We start from the raw sequence: 20,402 nt of genomic DNA on the forward strand, positions 1-20,402 counted from the left end.
ATTCCGACTTCTAAAATAGAACTATACTGTTTAGAGAAGACGCAGTTTATGAGCATGTCGTGGGATTGAGCTTCCCTGGTTTCTCTATATGACAACGGACACAAAACTACACACAGGGAACAGAGGAGCTTGACAGACAGTTATCTGAGAGTCCCATTTTCAGCTGCAGAGAACAATCACATCAGGGAAGTCAACGTGCAGGCTCAACAGCAGCCTCTCAAGCCAGCTCTCTGGTAAAAATAGGGGAAACGTATGGTTCCAGCACCTATATAACATATATTTGTCACAGGGACTGTGGCTTACGGCCACACTGCCCTGAACACGCCCGATCTCGTCCGATCTCGGAAGCCAAGCAGGATCGGGCCTGGTTAGTACTTGGATGGGAGACCGCTTGGGAATACCAGGTGCTGTAAGCTTTTTTCTCTTCTCTCTGCGGCCTGCATGTAACATCTGACCATCACCGTGTGCCACACAGACACAGACACCAGGAAGTTAACCAGCTTGGGCTGCTGCTGATTGGTTGGCAGACACCTCTGTTTCTGTTTGGCTCTCAGTCTCCATGTTGCTGATCCTGGATCTGCTGAGATGTCCCAGCAGGCCATTGTTGGCTTTGATCCTCATACATTTAACTTTGTCCTGAGAAAGGACAAGTTCCAAAAAGTCAAACAGGGACTACTTTTGCATTTGACGTAGCCAAACTGCATGCGCCTGGAGAAGCCAAAAGGCTTACAGCACCTGGTATTCCCAGGCGGTCTCCCATCCAAGTACTAACCAGGCCCAACTCTGCTTGGCTTCTGAGATCGGACGAGATCAGTCGTGTTCAGGGTGGTGTGGCCGTAAGCCAGCAATGGAGTCACAAACCAGCTTTTTATAGATTCTGAAACAGAATCTGTTATTGTATTCCGACTTCTAAAATAGAACTATACTGTTTAGAGAAGACGCAGTTTATGAGCATGTCGTGGGATTGAGCTTCCCTGGTTTCTCTATATGACAACGGACACAAAACTACACACAGGGAACAGAGGAGCTTGACAGACAGTTATCTGAGAGTCCCATTTTCAGCTGCAGAGAACAATCACATCAGGGAAGTCAACGTGCAGGCTCAACAGCAGCCTCTCAAGCCAGCTCTCTGGTAAAAATAGGGGAAACGTATGGTTCCAGCACCTATATAACATATATTTGTCACAGGGACTGTGGCTTACGGCCACACTGCCCTGAACACGCCCGATCTCGTCCGATCTCGGAAGCCAAGCAGGATCGGGCCTGGTTAGTACTTGGATGGGAGACCGCTTGGGAATACCAGGTGCTGTAAGCTTTTTTCTCTTCTCTCTGCGGCCTGCATGTAACATCTGACCATCACCGTGTGCCACACAGACACAGACACCAGGAAGTTAACCAGCTTGGGCTGCTGCTGATTGGTTGGCAGACACCTCTGTTTCTGTTTGGCTCTCAGTCTCCATGTTGCTGATCCTGGATCTGCTGAGATGTCCCAGCAGGCCATTGTTGGCTTTGATCCTCATACATTTAACTTTGTCCTGAGAAAGGACAAGTTCCAAAAAGTCAAACAGGGACTACTTTTGCATTTGACGTAGCCAAACTGCATGCGCCTGGAGAAGCCAAAAGGCTTACAGCACCTGGTATTCCCAGGCGGTCTCCCATCCAAGTACTAACCAGGCCCAACTCTGCTTGGCTTCTGAGATCGGACGAGATCAGGCGTGTTCAGGGTGGTGTGGCCGTAAGCCAGCAATGGAGTCACAAACCAGCTTTTTATAGATTCTGAAACAGAATCTGTTATTGTATTCCGACTTCTAAAATAGAACTATACTGTTTAGAGAAGACGCAGTTTATGAGCATGTCGTGGGATTGAGCTTCCCTGGTTTCTCTATATGACAACGGACACAAAACTACACACAGGGAACAGAGGAGCTTGACAGACAGTTATCTGAGAGTCCCATTTTCAGCTGCAGAGAACAATCACATCAGGGAAGTCAACGTGCAGGCTCAACAGCAGCCTCTCAAGCCAGCTCTCTGGTAAAAATAGGGGAAACGTATGGTTCCAGCACCTATATAACATATATTTGTCACAGGGACTGTGGCTTACGGCCACACTGCCCTGAACACGCCCGATCTCGTCCGATCTCGGAAGCCAAGCAGGATCGGGCCTGGTTAGTACTTGGATGGGAGACCGCTTGGGAATACCAGGTGCTGTAAGCTTTTTTCTCTTCTCTCTGCGGCCTGCATGTAACATCTGACCATCACCGTGTGCCACACAGACACAGACACCAGGAAGTTAACCAGCTTGGGCTGCTGCTGATTGGTTGGCAGACACCTCTGTTTCTGTTTGGCTCTCAGTCTCCATGTTGCTGATCCTGGATCTGCTGAGATGTCCCAGCAGGCCATTGTTGGCTTTGATCCTCATACATTTAACTTTGTCCTGAGAAAGGACAAGTTCCAAAAAGTCAAACAGGGACTACTTTTGCATTTGACGTAGCCAAACTGCATGCGCCTGGAGAAGCCAAAAGGCTTACAGCACCTGGTATTCCCAGGCGGTCTCCCATCCAAGTACTAACCAGGCCCAACTCTGCTTGGCTTCTGAGATCGGACGAGATCAGGCGTGTTCAGGGTGGTGTGGCCGTAAGCCAGCAATGGAGTCACAAACCAGCTTTTTATAGATTCTGAAACAGAATCTGTTATTGTATTCCGACTTCTAAAATAGAACTATACTGTTTAGAGAAGACGCAGTTTATGAGCATGTCGTGGGATTGAGCTTCCCTGGTTTCTCTATATGACAACGGACACAAAACTACACACAGGGAACAGAGGAGCTTGACAGACAGTTATCTGAGAGTCCCATTTTCAGCTGCAGAGAACAATCACATCAGGGAAGTCAACGTGCAGGCTCAACAGCAGCCTCTCAAGCCAGCTCTCTGGTAAAAATAGGGGAAACGTATGGTTCCAGCACCTATATAACATATATTTGTCACAGGGACTGTGGCTTACGGCCACACTGCCCTGAACACGCCCGATCTCGTCCGATCTCGGAAGCCAAGCAGGATCGGGCCTGGTTAGTACTTGGATGGGAGACCGCTTGGGAATACCAGGTGCTGTAAGCTTTTTTCTCTTCTCTCTGCGGCCTGCATGTAACATCTGACCATCACCGTGTGCCACACAGACACAGACACCAGGAAGTTAACCAGCTTGGGCTGCTGCTGATTGGTTGGCAGACACCTCTGTTTCTGTTTGGCTCTCAGTCTCCATGTTGCTGATCCTGGATCTGCTGAGATGTCCCAGCAGGCCATTGTTGGCTTTGATCCTCATACATTTAACTTTGTCCTGAGAAAGGACAAGTTCCAAAAAGTCAAACAGGGACTACTTTTGCATTTGACGTAGCCAAACTGCATGCGCCTGGAGAAGCCAAAAGGCTTACAGCACCTGGTATTCCCAGGCGGTCTCCCATCCAAGTACTAACCAGGCCCAACTCTGCTTGGCTTCTGAGATCGGACGAGATCAGGCGTGTTCAGGGTGGTGTGGCCGTAAGCCAGCAATGGAGTCACAAACCAGCTTTTTATAGATTCTGAAACAGAATCTGTTATTGTATTCCGACTTCTAAAATAGAACTATACTGTTTAGAGAAGACGCAGTTTATGAGCATGTCGTGGGATTGAGCTTCCCTGGTTTCTCTATATGACAACGGACACAAAACTACACACAGGGAACAGAGGAGCTTGACAGACAGTTATCTGAGAGTCCCATTTTCAGCTGCAGAGAACAATCACATCAGGGAAGTCAACGTGCAGGCTCAACAGCAGCCTCTCAAGCCAGCTCTCTGGTAAAAATAGGGGAAACGTATGGTTCCAGCACCTATATAACATATATTTGTCACAGGGACTGTGGCTTACGGCCACACTGCCCTGAACACGCCCGATCTCGTCCGATCTCGGAAGCCAAGCAGGGTCGGGTCTGGTTAGTACTTGGATGGGAGACCGCTTGGGAATACCAGGTGCTGTAAGCTTTTTTCTCTTCTCTCTGCGGCCTGCATGTAACATCTGACCATCACCGTGTGCCACACAGACACAGACACCAGGAAGTTAACCAGCTTGGGCTGCTGCTGATTGGTTGGCAGACACCTCTGTTTCTGTTTGGCTCTCAGTCTCCATGTTGCTGATCCTGGATCTGCTGAGATGTCCCAGCAGGCCATTGTTGGCTTTGATCCTCATACATTTAACTTTGTCCTGAGAAAGGACAAGTTCCAAAAAGTCAAACAGGGACTACTTTTGCATTTGACGTAGCCAAACTGCATGCGCCTGGAGAAGCCAAAAGGCTTACAGCACCTGGTATTCCCAGGCGGTCTCCCATCCAAGTACTAACCAGGCCCAACTCTGCTTGGCTTCTGAGATCGGACGAGATCAGGCGTGTTCAGGGTGGTGTGGCCGTAAGCCAGCAATGGAGTCACAAACCAGCTTTTTATAGATTCTGAAACAGAATCTGTTATTGTATTCCGACTTCTAAAATAGAACTATACTGTTTAGAGAAGACGCAGTTTATGAGCATGTCGTGGGATTGAGCTTCCCTGGTTTCTCTATATGACAACGGACACAAAACTACACACAGGGAACAGAGGAGCTTGACAGACAGTTATCTGAGAGTCCCATTTTCAGCTGCAGAGAACAATCACATCAGGGAAGTCAACGTGCAGGCTCAACAGCAGCCTCTCAAGCCAGCTCTCTGGTAAAAATAGGGGAAACGTATGGTTCCAGCACCTATATAACATATATTTGTCACAGGGACTGTGGCTTACGGCCACACTGCCCTGAACACGCCCGATCTCGTCCGATCTCGGAAGCCAAGCAGGATCGGGCCTGGTTAGTACTTGGATGGGAGACCGCTTGGGAATACCAGGTGCTGTAAGCTTTTTTCTCTTCTCTCTGCGGCCTGCATGTAACATCTGACCATCACCGTGTGCCACACAGACACAGACACCAGGAAGTTAACCAGCTTGGGCTGCTGCTGATTGGTTGGCAGACACCTCTGTTTCTGTTTGGCTCTCAGTCTCCATGTTGCTGATCCTGGATCTGCTGAGATGTCCCAGCAGGCCATTGTTGGCTTTGATCCTCATACATTTAACTTTGTCCTGAGAAAGGACAAGTTCCAAAAAGTCAAACAGGGACTACTTTTGCATTTGACGTAGCCAAACTGCATGCGCCTGGAGAAGCCAAAAGGCTTACAGCACCTGGTATTCCCAGGCGGTCTCCCATCCAAGTACTAACCAGGCCCAACTCTGCTTGGCTTCTGAGATCGGACGAGATCAGGCGTGTTCAGGGTGGTGTGGCCGTAAGCCAGCAATGGAGTCACAAACCAGCTTTTTATAGATTCTGAAACAGAATCTGTTATTGTATTCCGACTTCTAAAATAGAACTATACTGTTTAGAGAAGACGCAGTTTATGAGCATGTCGTGGGATTGAGCTTCCCTGGTTTCTCTATATGACAACGGACACAAAACTACACACAGGGAACAGAGGAGCTTGACAGACAGTTATCTGAGAGTCCCATTTTCAGCTGCAGAGAACAATCACATCAGGGAAGTCAACGTGCAGGCTCAACAGCAGCCTCTCAAGCCAGCTCTCTGGTAAAAATAGGGGAAACGTATGGTTCCAGCACCTATATAACATATATTTGTCACAGGGACTGTGGCTTACGGCCACACTGCCCTGAACACGCCCGATCTCCTCCGATCTCGGAAGCCAAGCAGGGTCGGGCCTGGTTAGTACTTGGATGGGAGACCGCTTGGGAATACCAGGTGCTGTAAGCTTTTTTCTCTTCTCTCTGCGGCCTGCATGTAACATCTGACCATCACCGTGTGCCACACAGACACAGACACCAGGAAGTTAACCAGCTTGGGCTGCTGCTGATTGGTTGGCAGACACCTCTGTTTCTGTTTGGCTCTCAGTCTCCATGTTGCTGATCCTGGATCTGCTGAGATGTCCCAGCAGGCCATTGTTGGCTTTGATCCTCATACATTTAACTTTGTCCTGAGAAAGGACAAGTTCCAAAAAGTCAAACAGGGACTACTTTTGCATTTGACGTAGCCAAACTGCATGCGCCTGGAGAAGCCAAAAGGCTTACAGCACCTGGTATTCCCAGGCGGTCTCCCATCCAAGTACTAACCAGGCCCAACTCTGCTTGGCTTCTGAGATCGGACGAGATCAGGCGTGTTCAGGGTGGTGTGGCCGTAAGCCAGCAATGGAGTCACAAACCAGCTTTTTATAGATTCTGAAACAGAATCTGTTATTGTATTCCGACTTCTAAAATAGAACTATACTGTTTAGAGAAGACGCAGTTTATGAGCATGTCGTGGGATTGAGCTTCCCTGGTTTCTCTATATGACAACGGACACAAAACTACACACAGGGAACAGAGGAGCTTGACAGACAGTTATCTGAGAGTCCCATTTTCAGCTGCAGAGAACAATCACATCAGGGAAGTCAACGTGCAGGCTCAACAGCAGCCTCTCAAGCCAGCTCTCTGGTAAAAATAGGGGAAACGTATGGTTCCAGCACCTATATAACATATATTTGTCACAGGGACTGTGGCTTACGGCCACACTGCCCTGAACACGCCCGATCTCGTCCGATCTCGGAAGCCAAGCAGGGTCGGGCCTGGTTAGTACTTGGATGGGAGACCGCTTGGGAATACCAGGTGCTGTAAGCTTTTTTCTCTTCTCTCTGCGGCCTGCATGTAACATCTGACCATCACCGTGTGCCACACAGACACAGACACCAGGAAGTTAACCAGCTTGGGCTGCTGCTGATTGGTTGGCAGACACCTCTGTTTCTGTTTGGCTCTCAGTCTCCATGTTGCTGATCCTGGATCTGCTGAGATGTCCCAGCAGGCCATTGTTGGCTTTGATCCTCATACATTTAACTTTGTCCTGAGAAAGGACAAGTTCCAAAAAGTCAAACAGGGACTACTTTTGCATTTGACGTAGCCAAACTGCATGCGCCTGGAGAAGCCAAAAGGCTTACAGCACCTGGTATTCCCAGGCGGTCTCCCATCCAAGTACTAACCAGGCCCAACTCTGCTTGGCTTCTGAGATCGGACGAGATCAGGCGTGTTCAGGGTGGTGTGGCCGTAAGCCAGCAATGGAGTCACAAACCAGCTTTTTATAGATTCTGAAACAGAATCTGTTATTGTATTCCGACTTCTAAAATAGAACTATACTGTTTAGAGAAGACGCAGTTTATGAGCATGTCGTGGGATTGAGCTTCCCTGGTTTCTCTATATGACAACGGACACAAAACTACACACAGGGAACAGAGGAGCTTGACAGACAGTTATCTGAGAGTCCCATTTTCAGCTGCAGAGAACAATCACATCAGGGAAGTCAACGTGCAGGCTCAACAGCAGCCTCTCAAGCCAGCTCTCTGGTAAAAATAGGGGAAACGTATGGTTCCAGCACCTATATAACATATATTTGTCACAGGGACTGTGGCTTACGGCCACACTGCCCTGAACACGCCCGATCTCCTCCGATCTCGGAAGCCAAGCAGGGTCGGGCCTGGTTAGTACTTGGATGGGAGACCGCTTGGGAATACCAGGTGCTGTAAGCTTTTTTCTCTTCTCTCTGCGGCCTGCATGTAACATCTGACCATCACCGTGTGCCACACAGACACAGACACCAGGAAGTTAACCAGCTTGGGCTGCTGCTGATTGGTTGGCAGACACCTCTGTTTCTGTTTGGCTCTCAGTCTCCATGTTGCTGATCCTGGATCTGCTGAGATGTCCCAGCAGGCCATTGTTGGCTTTGATCCTCATACATTTAACTTTGTCCTGAGAAAGGACAAGTTCCAAAAAGTCAAACAGGGACTACTTTTGCATTTGACGTAGCCAAACTGCATGCGCCTGGAGAAGCCAAAAGGCTTACAGCACCTGGTATTCCCAGGCGGTCTCCCATCCAAGTACTAACCAGGCCCAACTCTGCTTGGCTTCTGAGATCGGACGAGATCAGGCGTGTTCAGGGTGGTGTGGCCGTAAGCCAGCAATGGAGTCACAAACCAGCTTTTTATAGATTCTGAAACAGAATCTGTTATTGTATTCCGACTTCTAAAATAGAACTATACTGTTTAGAGAAGACGCAGTTTATGAGCATGTCGTGGGATTGAGCTTCCCTGGTTTCTCTATATGACAACGGACACAAAACTACACACAGGGAACAGAGGAGCTTGACAGACAGTTATCTGAGAGTCCCATTTTCAGCTGCAGAGAACAATCACATCAGGGAAGTCAACGTGCAGGCTCAACAGCAGCCTCTCAAGCCAGCTCTCTGGTAAAAATAGGGGAAACGTATGGTTCCAGCACCTATATAACATATATTTGTCACAGGGACTGTGGCTTACGGCCACACTGCCCTGAACACGCCCGATCTCGTCCGATCTCGGAAGCCAAGCAGGGTCGGGCCTGGTTAGTACTTGGATGGGAGACCGCTTGGGAATACCAGGTGCTGTAAGCTTTTTTCTCTTCTCTCTGCGGCCTGCATGTAACATCTGACCATCACCGTGTGCCACACAGACACAGACACCAGGAAGTTAACCAGCTTGGGCTGCTGCTGATTGGTTGGCAGACACCTCTGTTTCTGTTTGGCTCTCAGTCTCCATGTTGCTGATCCTGGATCTGCTGAGATGTCCCAGCAGGCCATTGTTGGCTTTGATCCTCATACATTTAACTTTGTCCTGAGAAAGGACAAGTTCCAAAAAGTCAAACAGGGACTACTTTTGCATTTGACGTAGCCAAACTGCATGCGCCTGGAGAAGCCAAAAGGCTTACAGCACCTGGTATTCCCAGGCGGTCTCCCATCCAAGTACTAACCAGGCCCAACTCTGCTTGGCTTCTGAGATCGGACGAGATCAGGCGTGTTCAGGGTGGTGTGGCCGTAAGCCAGCAATGGAGTCACAAACCAGCTTTTTATAGATTCTGAAACAGAATCTGTTATTGTATTCCGACTTCTAAAATAGAACTATACTGTTTAGAGAAGACGCAGTTTATGAGCATGTCGTGGGATTGAGCTTCCCTGGTTTCTCTATATGACAACGGACACAAAACTACACACAGGGAACAGAGGAGCTTGACAGACAGTTATCTGAGAGTCCCATTTTCAGCTGCAGAGAACAATCACATCAGGGAAGTCAACGTGCAGGCTCAACAGCAGCCTCTCAAGCCAGCTCTCTGGTAAAAATAGGGGAAACGTATGGTTCCAGCACCTATATAACATATATTTGTCACAGGGACTGTGGCTTACGGCCACACTGCCCTGAACACGCCCGATCTCGTCCGATCTCGGAAGCCAAGCAGGGTCGGGCCTGGTTAGTACTTGGATGGGAGACCGCTTGGGAATACCAGGTGCTGTAAGCTTTTTTCTCTTCTCTCTGCGGCCTGCATGTAACATCTGACCATCACCGTGTGCCACACAGACACAGACACCAGGAAGTTAACCAGCTTGGGCTGCTGCTGATTGGTTGGCAGACACCTCTGTTTCTGTTTGGCTCTCAGTCTCCATGTTGCTGATCCTGGATCTGCTGAGATGTCCCAGCAGGCCATTGTTGGCTTTGATCCTCATACATTTAACTTTGTCCTGAGAAAGGACAAGTTCCAAAAAGTCAAACAGGGACTACTTTTGCATTTGACGTAGCCAAACTGCATGCGCCTGGAGAAGCCAAAAGGCTTACAGCACCTGGTATTCCCAGGCGGTCTCCCATCCAAGTACTAACCAGGCCCAACTCTGCTTGGCTTCTGAGATCGGACGAGATCAGGCGTGTTCAGGGTGGTGTGGCCGTAAGCCAGCAATGGAGTCACAAACCAGCTTTTTATAGATTCTGAAACAGAATCTGTTATTGTATTCCGACTTCTAAAATAGAACGATACTGTTTAGAGAAGACGCAGTTTATGAGCATGTCGTGGGATTGAGCTTCCCTGGTTTCTCTATATGACAACGGACACAAAACTACACACAGGGAACAGAGGAGCTTGACAGACAGTTATCTGAGAGTCCCATTTTCAGCTGCAGAGAACAATCACATCAGGGAAGTCAACGTGCAGGCTCAACAGCAGCCTCTCAAGCCAGCTCTCTGGTAAAAATAGGGGAAACGTATGGTTCCAGCACCTATATAACATATATTTGTCACAGGGACTGTGGCTTACGGCCACACTGCCCTGAACACGCCCGATCTCGTCCGATCTCGGAAGCCAAGCAGGGTCGGGCCTGGTTAGTACTTGGATGGGAGACCGCTTGGGAATACCAGGTGCTGTAAGCTTTTTTCTCTTCTCTCTGCGGCCTGCATGTAACATCTGACCATCACCGTGTGCCACACAGACACAGACACCAGGAAGTTAACCAGCTTGGGCTGCTGCTGATTGGTTGGCAGACACCTCTGTTTCTGTTTGGCTCTCAGTCTCCATGTTGCTGATCCTGGATCTGCTGAGATGTCCCAGCAGGCCATTGTTGGCTTTGATCCTCATACATTTAACTTTGTCCTGAGAAAGGACAAGTTCCAAAAAGTCAAACAGGGACTACTTTTGCATTTGACGTAGCCAAACTGCATGCGCCTGGAGAAGCCAAAAGGCTTACAGCACCTGGTATTCCCAGGCGGTCTCCCATCCAAGTACTAACCAGGCCCAACTCTGCTTGGCTTCTGAGATCGGACGAGATCAGGCGTGTTCAGGGTGGTGTGGCCGTAAGCCAGCAATGGAGTCACAAACCAGCTTTTTATAGATTCTGAAACAGAATCTGTTATTGTATTCCGACTTCTAAAATAGAACTATACTGTTTAGAGAAGACGCAGTTTATGAGCATGTCGTGGGATTGAGCTTCCCTGGTTTCTCTATATGACAACGGACACAAAACTACACACAGGGAACAGAGGAGCTTGACAGACAGTTATCTGAGAGTCCCATTTTCAGCTGCAGAGAACAATCACATCAGGGAAGTCAACGTGCAGGCTCAACAGCAGCCTCTCAAGCCAGCTCTCTGGTAAAAATAGGGGAAACGTATGGTTCCAGCACCTATATAACATATATTTGTCACAGGGACTGTGGCTTACGGCCACACTGCCCTGAACACGCCCGATCTCGTCCGATCTCGGAAGCCAAGCAGGGTCGGGCCTGGTTAGTACTTGGATGGGAGACCGCTTGGGAATACCAGGTGCTGTAAGCTTTTTTCTCTTCTCTCTGCGGCCTGCATGTAACATCTGACCATCACCGTGTGCCACACAGACACAGACACCAGGAAGTTAACCAGCTTGGGCTGCTGCTGATTGGTTGGCAGACACCTCTGTTTCTGTTTGGCTCTCAGTCTCCATGTTGCTGATCCTGGATCTGCTGAGATGTCCCAGCAGGCCATTGTTGGCTTTGATCCTCATACATTTAACTTTGTCCTGAGAAAGGACAAGTTCCAAAAAGTCAAACAGGGACTACTTTTGCATTTGACGTAGCCAAACTGCATGCGCCTGGAGAAGCCAAAAGGCTTACAGCACCTGGTATTCCCAGGCGGTCTCCCATCCAAGTACTAACCAGGCCCAACTCTGCTTGGCTTCTGAGATCGGACGAGATCAGGCGTGTTCAGGGTGGTGTGGCCGTAAGCCAGCAATGGAGTCACAAACCAGCTTTTTATAGATTCTGAAACAGAATCTGTTATTGTATTCCGACTTCTAAAATAGAACTATACTGTTTAGAGAAGACGCAGTTTATGAGCATGTCGTGGGATTGAGCTTCCCTGGTTTCTCTATATGACAACGGACACAAAACTACACACAGGGAACAGAGGAGCTTGACAGACAGTTATCTGAGAGTCCCATTTTCAGCTGCAGAGAACAATCACATCAGGGAAGTCAACGTGCAGGCTCAACAGCAGCCTCTCAAGCCAGCTCTCTGGTAAAAATAGGGGAAACGTATGGTTCCAGCACCTATATAACATATATTTGTCACAGGGACTGTGGCTTACGGCCACACTGCCCTGAACACGCCCGATCTCGTCCGATCTCGGAAGCCAAGCAGGGTCGGGCCTGGTTAGTACTTGGATGGGAGACCGCTTGGGAATACCAGGTGCTGTAAGCTTTTTTCTCTTCTCTCTGCGGCCTGCATGTAACATCTGACCATCACCGTGTGCCACACAGACACAGACACCAGGAAGTTAACCAGCTTGGGCTGCTGCTGATTGGTTGGCAGACACCTCTGTTTCTGTTTGGCTCTCAGTCTCCATGTTGCTGATCCTGGATCTGCTGAGATGTCCCAGCAGGCCATTGTTGGCTTTGATCCTCATACATTTAACTTTGTCCTGAGAAAGGACAAGTTCCAAAAAGTCAAACAGGGACTACTTTTGCATTTGACGTAGCCAAACTGCATGCGCCTGGAGAAGCCAAAAGGCTTACAGCACCTGGTATTCCCAGGCGGTCTCCCATCCAAGTACTAACCAGGCCCAACTCTGCTTGGCTTCTGAGATCGGACGAGATCAGGCGTGTTCAGGGTGGTGTGGCCGTAAGCCAGCAATGGAGTCACAAACCAGCTTTTTATAGATTCTGAAACAGAATCTGTTATTGTATTCCGACTTCTAAAATAGAACTATACTGTTTAGAGAAGACGCAGTTTATGAGCATGTCGTGGGATTGAGCTTCCCTGGTTTCTCTATATGACAACGGACACAAAACTACACACAGGGAACAGAGGAGCTTGACAGACAGTTATCTGAGAGTCCCATTTTCAGCTGCAGAGAACAATCACATCAGGGAAGTCAACGTGCAGGCTCAACAGCAGCCTCTCAAGCCAGCTCTCTGGTAAAAATAGGGGAAACGTATGGTTCCAGCACCTATATAACATATATTTGTCACAGGGACTGTGGCTTACGGCCACACTGCCCTGAACACGCCCGATCTCGTCCGATCTCGGAAGCCAAGCAGGGTCGGGCCTGGTTAGTACTTGGATGGGAGACCGCTTGGGAATACCAGGTGCTGTAAGCTTTTTTCTCTTCTCTCTGCGGCCTGCATGTAACATCTGACCATCACCGTGTGCCACACAGACACAGACACCAGGAAGTTAACCAGCTTGGGCTGCTGCTGATTGGTTGGCAGACACCTCTGTTTCTGTTTGGCTCTCAGTCTCCATGTTGCTGATCCTGGATCTGCTGAGATGTCCCAGCAGGCCATTGTTGGCTTTGATCCTCATACATTTAACTTTGTCCTGAGAAAGGACAAGTTCCAAAAAGTCAAACAGGGACTACTTTTGCATTTGACGTAGCCAAACTGCATGCGCCTGGAGAAGCCAAAAGGCTTACAGCACCTGGTATTCCCAGGCGGTCTCCCATCCAAGTACTAACCAGGCCCAACTCTGCTTGGCTTCTGAGATCGGACGAGATCAGGCGTGTTCAGGGTGGTGTGGCCGTAAGCCAGCAATGGAGTCACAAACCAGCTTTTTATAGATTCTGAAACAGAATCTGTTATTGTATTCCGACTTCTAAAATAGAACTATACTGTTTAGAGAAGACGCAGTTTATGAGCATGTCGTGGGATTGAGCTTCCCTGGTTTCTCTATATGACAACGGACACAAAACTACACACAGGGAACAGAGGAGCTTGACAGACAGTTATCTGAGAGTCCCATTTTCAGCTGCAGAGAACAATCACATCAGGGAAGTCAACGTGCAGGCTCAACAGCAGCCTCTCAAGCCAGCTCTCTGGTAAAAATAGGGGAAACGTATGGTTCCAGCACCTATATAACATATATTTGTCACAGGGACTGTGGCTTACGGCCACACTGCCCTGAACACGCCCGATCTCGTCCGATCTCGGAAGCCAAGCAGGGTCGGGCCTGGTTAGTACTTGGATGGGAGACCGCTTGGGAATACCAGGTGCTGTAAGCTTTTTTCTCTTCTCTCTGCGGCCTGCATGTAACATCTGACCATCACCGTGTGCCACACAGACACAGACACCAGGAAGTTAACCAGCTTGGGCTGCTGCTGATTGGTTGGCAGACACCTCTGTTTCTGTTTGGCTCTCAGTCTCCATGTTGCTGATCCTGGATCTGCTGAGATGTCCCAGCAGGCCATTGTTGGCTTTGATCCTCATACATTTAACTTTGTCCTGAGAAAGGACAAGTTCCAAAAAGTCAAACAGGGACTACTTTTGCATTTGACGTAGCCAAACTGCATGCGCCTGGAGAAGCCAAAAGGCTTACAGCACCTGGTATTCCCAGGCGGTCTCCCATCCAAGTACTAACCAGGCCCAACTCTGCTTGGCTTCTGAGATCGGACGAGATCAGGCGTGTTCAGGGTGGTGTGGCCGTAAGCCAGCAATGGAGTCACAAACCAGCTTTTTATAGATTCTGAAACAGAATCTGTTATTGTATTCCGACTTCTAAAATAGAACTATACTGTTTAGAGAAGACGCAGTTTATGAGCATGTCGTGGGATTGAGCTTCCCTGGTTTCTCTATATGACAACGGACACAAAACTACACACAGGGAACAGAGGAGCTTGACAGACAGTTATCTGAGAGTCCCATTTTCAGCTGCAGAGAACAATCACATCAGGGAAGTCAACGTGCAGGCTCAACAGCAGCCTCTCAAGCCAGCTCTCTGGTAAAAATAGGGGAAACGTATGGTTCCAGCACCTATATAACATATATTTGTCACAGGGACTGTGGCTTACGGCCACACTGCCCTGAACACGCCCGATCTCGTCCGATCTCGGAAGCCAAGCAGGGTCGGGCCTGGTTAGTACTTGGATGGGAGACCGCTTGGGAATACCAGGTGCTGTAAGCTTTTTTCTCTTCTCTCTGCGGCCTGCATGTAACATCTGACCATCACCGTGTGCCACACAGACACAGACACCAGGAAGTTAACCAGCTTGGGCTGCTGCTGATTGGTTGGCAGACACCTCTGTTTCTGTTTGGCTCTCAGTCTCCATGTTGCTGATCCTGGATCTGCTGAGATGTCCCAGCAGGCCATTGTTGGCTTTGATCCTCATACATTTAACTTTGTCCTGAGAAAGGACAAGTTCCAAAAAGTCAAACAGGGACTACTTTTGCATTTGACGTAGCCAAACTGCATGCGCCTGGAGAAGCCAAAAGGCTTACAGCACCTGGTATTCCCAGGCGGTCTCCCATCCAAGTACTAACCAGGCCCAACTCTGCTTGGCTTCTGAGATCGGACGAGATCAGGCGTGTTCAGGGTGGTGTGGCCGTAAGCCAGCAATGGAGTCACAAACCAGCTTTTTATAGATTCTGAAACAGAATCTGTTATTGTATTCCGACTTCTAAAATAGAACTATACTGTTTAGAGAAGACGCAGTTTATGAGCATGTCGTGGGATTGAGCTTCCCTGGTTTCTCTATATGACAACGGACACAAAACTACACACAGGGAACAGAGGAGCTTGACAGACAGTTATCTGAGAGTCCCATTTTCAGCTGCAGAGAACAATCACATCAGGGAAGTCAACGTGCAGGCTCAACAGCAGCCTCTCAAGCCAGCTCTCTGGTAAAAATAGGGGAAACGTATGGTTCCAGCACCTATATAACATATATTTGTCACAGGGACTGTGGCTTACGGCCACACTGCCCTGAACACGCCCGATCTCGTCCGATCTCGGAAGCCAAGCAGGGTCGGGCCTGGTTAGTACTTGGATGGGAGACCGCTTGGGAATACCAGGTGCTGTAAGCTTTTTTCTCTTCTCTCTGCGGCCTGCATGTAACATCTGACCATCACCGTGTGCCACACAGACACAGACACCAGGAAGTTAACCAGCTTGGGCTGCTGCTGATTGGTTGGCAGACACCTCTGTTTCTGTTTGGCTCTCAGTCTCCATGTTGCTGATCCTGGATCTGCTGAGATGTCCCAGCAGGCCATTGTTGGCTTTGATCCTCATACATTTAACTTTGTCCTGAGAAAGGACAAGTTCCAAAAAGTCAAACAGGGACTACTTTTGCATTTGACGTAGCCAAACTGCATGCGCCTGGAGAAGCCAAAAGGCTTACAGCACCTGGTATTCCCAGGCGGTCTCCCATCCAAGTACTAACCAGGCCCAACTCTGCTTGGCTTCTGAGATCGGACGAGATCAGGCGTGTTCAGGGTGGTGTGGCCGTAAGCCAGCAATGGAGTCACAAACCAGCTTTTTATAGATTCTGAAACAGAATCTGTTATTGTATTCCGACTTCTAAAATAGAACTATACTGTTTAGAGAAGACGCAGTTTATGAGCATGTCGTGGGATTGAGCTTCCCTGGTTTCTCTATATGACAACGGACACAAAACTACACACAGGGAACAGAGGAGCTTGACAGACAGTTATCTGAGAGTCCCATTTTCAGCTGCAGAGAACAATCACATCAGGGAAGTCAACGTGCAGGCTCAACAGCAGCCTCTCAAGCCAGCTCTCTGGTAAAAATAGGGGAAACGTATGGTTCCAGCACCTATATAACATATATTTGTCACAGGGACTGTGGCTTACGGCCACACTGCCCTGAACACGCCCGATCTCGTCCGATCTCGGAAGCCAAGCAGGGTCGGGCCTGGTTAGTACTTGGATGGGAGACCGCTTGGGAATACCAGGTGCTGTAAGCTTTTTTCTCTTCTCTCTGCGGCCTGCATGTAACATCTGACCATCACCGTGTGCCACACAGACACAGACACCAGGAAGTTAACCAGCTTGGGCTGCTGCTGATTGGTTGGCAGACACCTCTGTTTCTGTTTGGCTCTCAGTCTCCATGTTGCTGATCCTGGATCTGCTGAGATGTCCCAGCAGGCCATTGTTGGCTTTGATCCTCATACATTTAACTTTGTCCTGAGAAAGGACAAGTTCCAAAAAGTCAAACAGGGACTACTTTTGCATTTGACGTAGCCAAACTGCATGCGCCTGGAGAAGCCAAAAGGCTTACAGCACCTGGTATTCCCAGGCGGTCTCCCATCCAAGTACTAACCAGGCCCAACTCTGCTTGGCTTCTGAGATCGGACGAGATCAGGCGTGTTCAGGGTGGTGTGGCCGTAAGCCAGCAATGGAGTCACAAACCAGCTTTTTATAGATTCTGAAACAGAATCTGTTATTGTATTCCGACTTCTAAAATAGAACTATACTGTTTAGAGAAGACGCAGTTTATGAGCATGTCGTGGGATTGAGCTTCCCTGGTTTCTCTATATGACAACGGACACAAAACTACACACAGGGAACAGAGGAGCTTGACAGACAGTTATCTGAGAGTCCCATTTTCAGCTGCAGAGAACAATCACATCAGGGAAGTCAACGTGCAGGCTCAACAGCAGCCTCTCAAGCCAGCTCTCTGGTAAAAATAGGGGAAACGTATGGTTCCAGCACCTATATAACATATATTTGTCACAGGGACTGTGGCTTACGGCCACACTGCCCTGAACACGCCCGATCTCGTCCGATCTCGGAAGCCAAGCAGGGTCGGGCCTGGTTAGTACTTGGATGGGAGACCGCTTGGGAATACCAGGTGCTGTAAGCTTTTTTCTCTTCTCTCTGCGGCCTGCATGTAACATCTGACCATCACCGTGTGCCACACAGACACAGACACCAGGAAGTTAACCAGCTTGGGCTGCTGCTGATTGGTTGGCAGACACCTCTGTTTCTGTTTGGCTCTCAGTCTCCATGTTGCTGATCCTGGATCTGCTGAGATGTCCCAGCAGGCCATTGTTGGCTTTGATCCTCATACATTTAACTTTGTCCTGAGAAAGGACAAGTTCCAAAAAGTCAAACAGGGACTACTTTTGCATTTGACGTAGCCAAACTGCATGCGCCTGGAGAAGCCAAAAGGCTTACAGCACCTGGTATTCCCAGGCGGTCTCCCATCCAAGTACTAACCAGGCCCAACTCTGCTTGGCTTCTGAGATCGGACGAGATCAGGCGTGTTCAGGGTGGTGTGGCCGTAAGCCAGCAATGGAGTCACAAACCAGCTTTTTATAGATTCTGAAACAGAATCTGTTATTGTATTCCGACTTCTAAAATAGAACTATACTGTTTAGAGAAGACGCAGTTTATGAGCATGTCGTGGGATTGAGCTTCCCTGGTTTCTCTATATGACAACGGACACAAAACTACACACAGGGAACAGAGGAGCTTGACAGACAGTTATCTGAGAGTCCCATTTTCAGCTGCAGAGAACAATCACATCAGGGAAGTCAACGTGCAGGCTCAACAGCAGCCTCTCAAGCCAGCTCTCTGGTAAAAATAGGGGAAACGTATGGTTCCAGCACCTATATAACATATATTTGTCACAGGGACTGTGGCTTACGGCCACACTGCCCTGAACACGCCCGATCTCGTCCGATCTCGGAAGCCAAGCAGGGTCGGGCCTGGTTAGTACTTGGATGGGAGACCGCTTGGGAATACCAGGTGCTGTAAGCTTTTTTCTCTTCTCTCTGCGGCCTGCATGTAACATCTGACCATCACCGTGTGCCACACAGACACAGACACCAGGAAGTTAACCAGCTTGGGCTGCTGCTGATTGGTTGGCAGACACCTTTGTTTCTGTTTGGCTCTCAGTCTCCATGTTGCTGATCCTGGATCTGCTGAGATGTCCCTGCAGGCCATTGTTGGCTTTGATCCTCATACATTTAACTTTGTCCTGAGAAAGGACAAGTTCCAAAAAGTCAAACAGGGACTACTTTTGCATTTGACGTAGCCAAACTGCATGCGCCTGGAGAAGCCAAAAGGCTTACAGCACCTGGTATTCCCAGGCGGTCTCCCATCCAAGTACTAACCAGGCCCAACTCTGCTTGGCTTCTGAGATCGGACGAGATCAGGCGTGTTCAGGGTGGTGTGGCCGTAAGCCAGCAATGGAGTCACAAACCAGCTTTTTATAGATTCTGAAACAGAATCTGTTATTGTATTCCGACTTCTAAAATAGAACTATACTGTTTAGAGAAGACGCAGTTTATGAGCATGTCGTGGGATTGAGCTTCCCTGGTTTCTCTATATGACAACGGACACAAAACTACACACAGGGAACAGAGGAGCTTGACAGACAGTTATCTGAGAGTCCCATTTTCAGCTGCAGAGAACAATCACATCAGGGAAGTCAACGTGCAGGCTCAACAGCAGCCTCTCAAGCCAGCTCTCTGGTAAAAATAGGGGAAACGTATGGTTCCAGCACCTATATAACATATATTTGTCACAGGGACTGTGGCTTACGGCCACACTGCCCTGAACACGCCCGATCTCGTCCGATCTCGGAAGCCAAGCAGGGTCGGGCCTGGTTAGTACTTGGATGGGAGACCGCTTGGGAATACCAGGTGCTGTAAGCTTTTTTCTCTTCTCTCTGCGGCCTGCATGTAACATCTGACCATCACCGTGTGCCACACAGACACAGACACCAGGAAGTTAACCAGCTTGGGCTGCTGCTGATTGGTTGGCAGACACCTCTGTTTCTGTTTGGCTCTCAGTCTCCATGTTGCTGATCCTGGATCTGCTGAGATGTCCCAGCAGGCCATTGTTGGCTTTGATCCTCATACATTTAACTTTGTCCTGAGAAAGGACAAGTTCCAAAAAGTCAAACAGGGACTACTTTTGCATTTGACGTAGCCAAACTGCATGCGCCTGGAGAAGCCAAAAGGCTTACAGCACCTGGTATTCCCAGGCGGTCTCCCATCCAAGTACTAACCAGGCCCAACTCTGCTTGGCTTCTGAGATCGGACGAGATCAGGCGTGTTCAGGGTGGTGTGGCCGTAAGCCAGCAATGGAGTCACAAACCAGCTTTTTATAGATTCTGAAACAGAATCTGTTATTGTATTCCGACTTCTAAAATAGAACTATACTGTTTAGAGAAGACGCAGTTTATGAGCATGTCGTGGGATTGAGCTTCCCTGGTTTCTCTATATGACAACGGACACAAAACTACACACAGGGAACAGAGGAGCTTGACAGACAGTTATCTGAGAGTCCCATTTTCAGCTGCAGAGAACAATCACATCAGGGAAGTCAACGTGCAGGCTCAACAGCAGCCTCTCAAGCCAGCTCTCTGGTAAAAATAGGGGAAACGTATGGTTCCAGCACCTATATAACATATATTTGTCACAGGGACTGTGGCTTACGGCCACACTGCCCTGAACACGCCCGATCTCGTCCGATCTCGGAAGCCAAGCAGGGTCGGGCCTGGTTAGTACTTGGATGGGAGACCGCTTGGGAATACCAGGTGCTGTAAGCTTTTTTCTCTTCTCTCTGCGGCCTGCATGTAACATCTGACCATCACCGTGTGCCACACAGACACAGACACCAGGAAGTTAACCAGCTTGGGCTGCTGCTGATTGGTTGGCAGACACCTCTGTTTCTGTTTGGCTCTCAGTCTCCATGTTGCTGATCCTGGATCTGCTGAGATGTCCCAGCAGGCCATTGTTGGCTTTGATCCTCATACA

General features: G+C 48.9%; 45 non-coding genes across 45 annotated transcripts; 23 read left to right on the plus strand and 22 right to left on the minus strand.

The window, feature by feature from the left end:
* The first annotated feature begins 297 nt into the window (after positions 1-297).
* On the plus strand, positions 298-416 carry LOC142393264 (5S ribosomal RNA). The gene has a single exon (XR_012771877.1). It is a non-coding gene; the product is annotated as a 5S ribosomal RNA (ribosomal RNA).
* A 307-nt stretch (positions 417-723) lies between these two features.
* Positions 724-842, minus strand: LOC142393184 (5S ribosomal RNA). Its single transcript, XR_012771801.1, has one exon. It is a non-coding gene; the product is annotated as a 5S ribosomal RNA (ribosomal RNA).
* A 354-nt stretch (positions 843-1,196) lies between these two features.
* Positions 1,197-1,315, plus strand: LOC142393265 (5S ribosomal RNA). The gene has a single exon (XR_012771878.1). It is a non-coding gene; the product is annotated as a 5S ribosomal RNA (ribosomal RNA).
* A 307-nt stretch (positions 1,316-1,622) lies between these two features.
* Positions 1,623-1,741, minus strand: LOC142392223 (5S ribosomal RNA). The gene has a single exon (XR_012770886.1). It is a non-coding gene; the product is annotated as a 5S ribosomal RNA (ribosomal RNA).
* Positions 1,742-2,095: 354 nt separating this feature from the next.
* LOC142393266 (5S ribosomal RNA) lies at positions 2,096-2,214 on the plus strand. Its single transcript, XR_012771879.1, has one exon. It is a non-coding gene; the product is annotated as a 5S ribosomal RNA (ribosomal RNA).
* Positions 2,215-2,521: 307 nt separating this feature from the next.
* LOC142392224 (5S ribosomal RNA) lies at positions 2,522-2,640 on the minus strand. The gene has a single exon (XR_012770887.1). It is a non-coding gene; the product is annotated as a 5S ribosomal RNA (ribosomal RNA).
* Positions 2,641-2,994: 354 nt separating this feature from the next.
* Positions 2,995-3,113, plus strand: LOC142393267 (5S ribosomal RNA). Its single transcript, XR_012771880.1, has one exon. It is a non-coding gene; the product is annotated as a 5S ribosomal RNA (ribosomal RNA).
* A 307-nt stretch (positions 3,114-3,420) lies between these two features.
* LOC142392225 (5S ribosomal RNA) lies at positions 3,421-3,539 on the minus strand. The gene has a single exon (XR_012770888.1). It is a non-coding gene; the product is annotated as a 5S ribosomal RNA (ribosomal RNA).
* Positions 3,540-3,893: 354 nt separating this feature from the next.
* LOC142393176 (5S ribosomal RNA) lies at positions 3,894-4,012 on the plus strand. Its single transcript, XR_012771794.1, has one exon. It is a non-coding gene; the product is annotated as a 5S ribosomal RNA (ribosomal RNA).
* Positions 4,013-4,319: 307 nt separating this feature from the next.
* On the minus strand, positions 4,320-4,438 carry LOC142392227 (5S ribosomal RNA). The gene has a single exon (XR_012770889.1). It is a non-coding gene; the product is annotated as a 5S ribosomal RNA (ribosomal RNA).
* Positions 4,439-4,792: 354 nt separating this feature from the next.
* LOC142393268 (5S ribosomal RNA) lies at positions 4,793-4,911 on the plus strand. Its single transcript, XR_012771881.1, has one exon. It is a non-coding gene; the product is annotated as a 5S ribosomal RNA (ribosomal RNA).
* A 307-nt stretch (positions 4,912-5,218) lies between these two features.
* On the minus strand, positions 5,219-5,337 carry LOC142392228 (5S ribosomal RNA). The gene has a single exon (XR_012770890.1). It is a non-coding gene; the product is annotated as a 5S ribosomal RNA (ribosomal RNA).
* Positions 5,338-5,691: 354 nt separating this feature from the next.
* On the plus strand, positions 5,692-5,810 carry LOC142393066 (5S ribosomal RNA). The gene has a single exon (XR_012771688.1). It is a non-coding gene; the product is annotated as a 5S ribosomal RNA (ribosomal RNA).
* A 307-nt stretch (positions 5,811-6,117) lies between these two features.
* On the minus strand, positions 6,118-6,236 carry LOC142392229 (5S ribosomal RNA). Its single transcript, XR_012770891.1, has one exon. It is a non-coding gene; the product is annotated as a 5S ribosomal RNA (ribosomal RNA).
* A 354-nt stretch (positions 6,237-6,590) lies between these two features.
* On the plus strand, positions 6,591-6,709 carry LOC142392536 (5S ribosomal RNA). The gene has a single exon (XR_012771181.1). It is a non-coding gene; the product is annotated as a 5S ribosomal RNA (ribosomal RNA).
* Positions 6,710-7,016: 307 nt separating this feature from the next.
* LOC142392230 (5S ribosomal RNA) lies at positions 7,017-7,135 on the minus strand. The gene has a single exon (XR_012770892.1). It is a non-coding gene; the product is annotated as a 5S ribosomal RNA (ribosomal RNA).
* A 354-nt stretch (positions 7,136-7,489) lies between these two features.
* LOC142393067 (5S ribosomal RNA) lies at positions 7,490-7,608 on the plus strand. The gene has a single exon (XR_012771689.1). It is a non-coding gene; the product is annotated as a 5S ribosomal RNA (ribosomal RNA).
* Positions 7,609-7,915: 307 nt separating this feature from the next.
* On the minus strand, positions 7,916-8,034 carry LOC142392232 (5S ribosomal RNA). The gene has a single exon (XR_012770894.1). It is a non-coding gene; the product is annotated as a 5S ribosomal RNA (ribosomal RNA).
* A 354-nt stretch (positions 8,035-8,388) lies between these two features.
* Positions 8,389-8,507, plus strand: LOC142392538 (5S ribosomal RNA). Its single transcript, XR_012771183.1, has one exon. It is a non-coding gene; the product is annotated as a 5S ribosomal RNA (ribosomal RNA).
* A 307-nt stretch (positions 8,508-8,814) lies between these two features.
* Positions 8,815-8,933, minus strand: LOC142392233 (5S ribosomal RNA). Its single transcript, XR_012770895.1, has one exon. It is a non-coding gene; the product is annotated as a 5S ribosomal RNA (ribosomal RNA).
* Positions 8,934-9,287: 354 nt separating this feature from the next.
* On the plus strand, positions 9,288-9,406 carry LOC142392539 (5S ribosomal RNA). Its single transcript, XR_012771184.1, has one exon. It is a non-coding gene; the product is annotated as a 5S ribosomal RNA (ribosomal RNA).
* A 307-nt stretch (positions 9,407-9,713) lies between these two features.
* LOC142392234 (5S ribosomal RNA) lies at positions 9,714-9,832 on the minus strand. The gene has a single exon (XR_012770896.1). It is a non-coding gene; the product is annotated as a 5S ribosomal RNA (ribosomal RNA).
* Positions 9,833-10,186: 354 nt separating this feature from the next.
* On the plus strand, positions 10,187-10,305 carry LOC142392540 (5S ribosomal RNA). The gene has a single exon (XR_012771185.1). It is a non-coding gene; the product is annotated as a 5S ribosomal RNA (ribosomal RNA).
* Positions 10,306-10,612: 307 nt separating this feature from the next.
* LOC142392235 (5S ribosomal RNA) lies at positions 10,613-10,731 on the minus strand. The gene has a single exon (XR_012770897.1). It is a non-coding gene; the product is annotated as a 5S ribosomal RNA (ribosomal RNA).
* A 354-nt stretch (positions 10,732-11,085) lies between these two features.
* On the plus strand, positions 11,086-11,204 carry LOC142392541 (5S ribosomal RNA). The gene has a single exon (XR_012771186.1). It is a non-coding gene; the product is annotated as a 5S ribosomal RNA (ribosomal RNA).
* Positions 11,205-11,511: 307 nt separating this feature from the next.
* LOC142392236 (5S ribosomal RNA) lies at positions 11,512-11,630 on the minus strand. The gene has a single exon (XR_012770898.1). It is a non-coding gene; the product is annotated as a 5S ribosomal RNA (ribosomal RNA).
* Positions 11,631-11,984: 354 nt separating this feature from the next.
* On the plus strand, positions 11,985-12,103 carry LOC142392542 (5S ribosomal RNA). Its single transcript, XR_012771187.1, has one exon. It is a non-coding gene; the product is annotated as a 5S ribosomal RNA (ribosomal RNA).
* A 307-nt stretch (positions 12,104-12,410) lies between these two features.
* LOC142392237 (5S ribosomal RNA) lies at positions 12,411-12,529 on the minus strand. The gene has a single exon (XR_012770899.1). It is a non-coding gene; the product is annotated as a 5S ribosomal RNA (ribosomal RNA).
* A 354-nt stretch (positions 12,530-12,883) lies between these two features.
* LOC142392543 (5S ribosomal RNA) lies at positions 12,884-13,002 on the plus strand. The gene has a single exon (XR_012771188.1). It is a non-coding gene; the product is annotated as a 5S ribosomal RNA (ribosomal RNA).
* Positions 13,003-13,309: 307 nt separating this feature from the next.
* On the minus strand, positions 13,310-13,428 carry LOC142392238 (5S ribosomal RNA). Its single transcript, XR_012770900.1, has one exon. It is a non-coding gene; the product is annotated as a 5S ribosomal RNA (ribosomal RNA).
* Positions 13,429-13,782: 354 nt separating this feature from the next.
* On the plus strand, positions 13,783-13,901 carry LOC142392544 (5S ribosomal RNA). The gene has a single exon (XR_012771189.1). It is a non-coding gene; the product is annotated as a 5S ribosomal RNA (ribosomal RNA).
* A 307-nt stretch (positions 13,902-14,208) lies between these two features.
* On the minus strand, positions 14,209-14,327 carry LOC142392239 (5S ribosomal RNA). Its single transcript, XR_012770901.1, has one exon. It is a non-coding gene; the product is annotated as a 5S ribosomal RNA (ribosomal RNA).
* A 354-nt stretch (positions 14,328-14,681) lies between these two features.
* LOC142392545 (5S ribosomal RNA) lies at positions 14,682-14,800 on the plus strand. Its single transcript, XR_012771190.1, has one exon. It is a non-coding gene; the product is annotated as a 5S ribosomal RNA (ribosomal RNA).
* A 307-nt stretch (positions 14,801-15,107) lies between these two features.
* LOC142392240 (5S ribosomal RNA) lies at positions 15,108-15,226 on the minus strand. The gene has a single exon (XR_012770902.1). It is a non-coding gene; the product is annotated as a 5S ribosomal RNA (ribosomal RNA).
* Positions 15,227-15,580: 354 nt separating this feature from the next.
* On the plus strand, positions 15,581-15,699 carry LOC142392546 (5S ribosomal RNA). The gene has a single exon (XR_012771191.1). It is a non-coding gene; the product is annotated as a 5S ribosomal RNA (ribosomal RNA).
* Positions 15,700-16,006: 307 nt separating this feature from the next.
* Positions 16,007-16,125, minus strand: LOC142392241 (5S ribosomal RNA). Its single transcript, XR_012770903.1, has one exon. It is a non-coding gene; the product is annotated as a 5S ribosomal RNA (ribosomal RNA).
* Positions 16,126-16,479: 354 nt separating this feature from the next.
* LOC142392547 (5S ribosomal RNA) lies at positions 16,480-16,598 on the plus strand. Its single transcript, XR_012771192.1, has one exon. It is a non-coding gene; the product is annotated as a 5S ribosomal RNA (ribosomal RNA).
* Positions 16,599-16,905: 307 nt separating this feature from the next.
* LOC142392243 (5S ribosomal RNA) lies at positions 16,906-17,024 on the minus strand. The gene has a single exon (XR_012770905.1). It is a non-coding gene; the product is annotated as a 5S ribosomal RNA (ribosomal RNA).
* Positions 17,025-17,378: 354 nt separating this feature from the next.
* LOC142392549 (5S ribosomal RNA) lies at positions 17,379-17,497 on the plus strand. The gene has a single exon (XR_012771194.1). It is a non-coding gene; the product is annotated as a 5S ribosomal RNA (ribosomal RNA).
* Positions 17,498-17,804: 307 nt separating this feature from the next.
* LOC142392244 (5S ribosomal RNA) lies at positions 17,805-17,923 on the minus strand. The gene has a single exon (XR_012770906.1). It is a non-coding gene; the product is annotated as a 5S ribosomal RNA (ribosomal RNA).
* Positions 17,924-18,277: 354 nt separating this feature from the next.
* Positions 18,278-18,396, plus strand: LOC142392550 (5S ribosomal RNA). Its single transcript, XR_012771195.1, has one exon. It is a non-coding gene; the product is annotated as a 5S ribosomal RNA (ribosomal RNA).
* Positions 18,397-18,703: 307 nt separating this feature from the next.
* Positions 18,704-18,822, minus strand: LOC142392245 (5S ribosomal RNA). Its single transcript, XR_012770907.1, has one exon. It is a non-coding gene; the product is annotated as a 5S ribosomal RNA (ribosomal RNA).
* Positions 18,823-19,176: 354 nt separating this feature from the next.
* Positions 19,177-19,295, plus strand: LOC142392551 (5S ribosomal RNA). The gene has a single exon (XR_012771196.1). It is a non-coding gene; the product is annotated as a 5S ribosomal RNA (ribosomal RNA).
* A 307-nt stretch (positions 19,296-19,602) lies between these two features.
* On the minus strand, positions 19,603-19,721 carry LOC142392246 (5S ribosomal RNA). Its single transcript, XR_012770908.1, has one exon. It is a non-coding gene; the product is annotated as a 5S ribosomal RNA (ribosomal RNA).
* A 354-nt stretch (positions 19,722-20,075) lies between these two features.
* On the plus strand, positions 20,076-20,194 carry LOC142392552 (5S ribosomal RNA). The gene has a single exon (XR_012771197.1). It is a non-coding gene; the product is annotated as a 5S ribosomal RNA (ribosomal RNA).
* Positions 20,195-20,402: the final 208 nt, after the last annotated feature.

This window comes from Odontesthes bonariensis, chromosome 11 (assembly GCF_027942865.1).
Source record: "Odontesthes bonariensis isolate fOdoBon6 chromosome 11, fOdoBon6.hap1, whole genome shotgun sequence".
Classification (NCBI taxonomy): Eukaryota; Metazoa; Chordata; class Actinopteri; order Atheriniformes; family Atherinopsidae; genus Odontesthes; species Odontesthes bonariensis.